General features: G+C 33.9%; 1 pseudogene; it reads right to left on the bottom strand.

The window, feature by feature from the left end:
- Positions 1-517: 517 nt before the first annotated feature.
- LOC117701614 (uncharacterized) lies at positions 518-1,711 on the bottom strand (annotated as a pseudogene).
- Positions 1,712-3,866: the final 2,155 nt, after the last annotated feature.

Below are 3,866 nucleotides of genomic sequence, written 5' to 3'. Positions count from 1 at the left end.
GGAGACATAAATTGTGTAGTCTGGGAGCTATCTCACCCATTTAAGTTTCTTGCATATATGTTCATATTTAAGAAGGTGTTTCTTTAGTCGGTTTCCATAAGATTTTATAAATGCCTTTTGCACCCTTTTTTTTAACCCTGACATTCTCTACACAGGAATGTGGTTACTTTTCTTTCCTTAAGTATCAAAAATTTTGTGAAAATATTTTCACCAGGCATTTGGCTCATTTATTTTGAAAACATGCATTTACGTTACACATTAACTTACTACTGCATGTTGCATAAATCTAAGCACATTATCATAGCCGTCAGAGTTTTGGGATATGAAAATATTTAAAGAAATGAAAATTTTAAGAGATTATAGAGGATTTCATAAGCTTAAACACAGCTTGAGGATCAATTGATGCTTGATATATAACAACTTTTTTAGAATGAATTGAGGCCTACATGAGTTTCCTATAGTAATAGGAAACTACTCAAGGAACATTCTCACATGTTATAATACAGAAAGCCTCACTTCAAGCCCCTAGAAGAGCCATTTTGGAAGCACACTTGGTCTTCACAGGACTCTGTAGTTTCAAATAGCTTATATAGGACAGAAACATGGTCATACCAAAGAATGACATGGTGAATATGAGGAGGCCCTACTGGAAACAGAGCAGTTAAATGTTTGCTTCTTAAGTCTTCTTTCTTAACAGGAAAATTAGATGGAAAGTCAATAGTGGTTTGGCCATAAAGATCTATCATGTGGTTCCAGGTCACAGAAACAAATGTGAGCACACTTGCTAGCAGACAAAATTAAGGCAGAGATCTTATAGCAATATATCTGCATCTCCACAAATGGATCCTTCATGCAGCTGATCTTAATGGCCATTACACCGAAAACCAGAACCAAGCACTTGATCAAAATGTTCCATGCTATCAGGTTCTGTGCATACAAAATTTAGTTGAAATGGTCCAAATTGAGTCAATAAGAACATAAACCAGTATCTTGTTTAGTGTTTCAGATATGTTAAACTGTTGAGGGTAATACATTTCTTACAGTCCAGAAGACACAAACTGTACAACATTGTTGTCAGATTCCCAGAAGCTCCAGTATAAGCTGCTTGCAAAGAGTATTTCAAACATGAAAGCTGATGAGCTGCCTAACAAGACCCACTCAGATTGAAGATGTTCTCCTTCCCATTGTTAAATCTGTAGATGACATTGAACAAATATAAAGTCAATGCAGGAACACAAATGAATCTGAAAAAAAAACCAAAATAGTCACAATATATAGAGCACTAAGATCTCATACCCTGTTTTCATAGAGTTTCAATTTAAGTAGTCTATGAATTAGTGGTTTATCACACTACAAGTATGGGAAAGGGCATAATATACTGAAATGTAAATAAATAAAATATCCAATTAAAATAAGTAAAAAAGCTTATACTGTGTCGATTGAGTGAAGTGGTAATATATGAGTAAATACTATTAACATTAAAAGTGGTGTAATATCAATATTCCCCTAATCTGAGCATTATGAGTAGGTTTGGCCCACAGCTATGAAGTGTCCTAATATCAGGTACTTGTTCATGTAAGGCAGGGTTATTTACAGAATATAGTACTACTGCTTGAATTGGGACCCTGAGTCTAGTATGAATGTTGCATGTTACTCCCATCTCCCATAACCTTTGTGAAACTTACATCAGCATATCTTCCAAGCAGGTCATTGTAGTTCTAAGAACAGGTGTGTGTGTGTGTGTGTGTGTGTGTGTGTATGTTTGAGAGAGAGAGAGAGGAGAGTATAAAGGAGGGAGTGAAACTCATATACACATCAAGAGTGAGTTTCATCACTTTGAAAATAAAAATAAAAAAAAACAGGAACAAAAAAACCAGGAATTAACAGTCAATGGCCATTAATATCTCTCTATTCCTCAATAAATAGATGCAGCTTCAAGAATGGAAATGAAATCAGGATCCACCTTTCAATTGCATACAGGAAACACACATTGACATGTGGATTGATTCAATTTTTTTGATCAAGGTGTCTTGTATGATGGCAATACCATGTTTTTAAATTAATATTTGCTCTGAAACATTTAAAATGAATGATGGCAATACCTCCAGAAGTGTGTTCATTGTGCAGTATTGTCTTATCTATAATGAGTGTTTTGATTTGATTTTGTTTTTCCATATGAAGGTGAATATTTTTCTTTCAAGTTCTGGAAAGAAATATGTTGTAAATTAATGGGAATTGTGCTGTTTCTTTATATTTCTGTTGTGAAGATGGCAATTTTTGTTGGGTCATTCCTTCAGATACACAAGCATGGGAGATTATTCCATCATCTGATATATTTCTTATGATTCTTTCTTCAAAGACTTGAAGTTCTTATTATGCAGGTCTTTTACTTTCTTGGCTATACTCGCACCAAGATGTTTTATATTATTATGTTATTTGTGTCCACTAGTAAGTGTATTCCTTCCTTAATTTTTTTCTCAGCCTGTTGATAGTTGCTATCTATGAATGATTCTGATTTTTGTTAGTTAAATTTGAATCTAGCCACTGTGTTGAATATATGTACAAGATTGAGGGGTTCCCTGGTGATAAATTCTGTTGTTGCTTATGTGTCAGGACCCCATAATGGAATAAGCTAATAACTAACAGGTGATTGTCCTGAGATGGCCTGCTGCAGAGTATTATATAATCTGGGACAGATTCCACCTTATTAAGCAAGGCTGTAAGGGATTCATTTTAGGAAAGAGTTTTGTTAATAATATTGTTTCCCTGTTATTATTAAACAGATATAGCAATCACTAAGTAATAGCACATTCCTTTGGAGCAGATCTCTGCAGATCCACAAATATGTACTATCTAGTAGTGATATTATATAGACAAATAGATGAATTTTTTAAGTCCAAATGATGTTTCTTTAAGAATTCATAAAATTATATCTGATTATTCAGCTCTTTAATACTGGGACTGTTATTAGGTCTCTTCTGATAATCAAAACTGCAATAAGAATTTCTGACAGTCTCCCAAGTGGCACCAATTAATTGCCCTTAGATAGTAACCAGACTTTCTCCTACTCAGAGGACATTCTAAGAGGTTGTCAAACAATTAACCAAAGGTCATAAAAAGGGAACTAATGATTTATTATAGGTGCTAGGACAGATGACAAAATACTGACTGAGTTTATGTATACAAACTTCACTAATGACTTAGTTATGGTTTTAAACTTTCAGGGAACCTGTGGAGTTGTAACAGGTGATTGATGTTTAGCCAGATAATTACTCCTAATGAATATGCATGTAAACATTCTCTGTTGTAAACTTTTATGTCAATTTATGATTTGATTTTGTGTGTGAAATTTTGAATTTTTTAACATATGATCATGTACTCTGATAGATGTTTACGTGCTGAGGACAAAAAGAAGTGTCGGAGCTGAGCTGAGAAATACTTGAGCTGAGAAGAATTGAGTTATGAGAGGGAACTGAGCTGAGGAGAAATTTTTAGACAGAACACTTTTAGGCAAAACTGAACTGAAGACAAAACTATGAAATATAGACATAGCTTTGGGAGGAAAAGGCATTGAGAGTAAGAGTGTTGTAGCAACTTCAGAGCAGGAGGAGGACAGCAAGATTAAAAAGAGAATGCAGAGTGTAATAACTTAAAAATTATAGGTAACATAAAAACTAAGAGAGCAATGTGCATAATGCAGAGGAAAATGGAAAAAAAGAAGCTTCAGATAGCAGAGTAGGCAGGCTTCTTTTTACCATGGGACAGAACAGGTCCTTTCTTAATAACAAGGCAGGGTAGTCTTATTTAAAAAAAAAGCTTTTTTTTTTTTTTTTTTTTTTTTTAACAAAGTGGATTTAATTCATTTA

This window comes from Arvicanthis niloticus, unplaced genomic scaffold (genome assembly GCF_011762505.2).
Source record: "Arvicanthis niloticus isolate mArvNil1 unplaced genomic scaffold, mArvNil1.pat.X pat_scaffold_1485_arrow_ctg1, whole genome shotgun sequence".
Classification (NCBI taxonomy): Eukaryota; Metazoa; Chordata; class Mammalia; order Rodentia; family Muridae; genus Arvicanthis; species Arvicanthis niloticus.
Note: the sequence above shows the minus strand (reverse complement) of the source record. Positions and strands in the feature narration are given on the sequence as shown.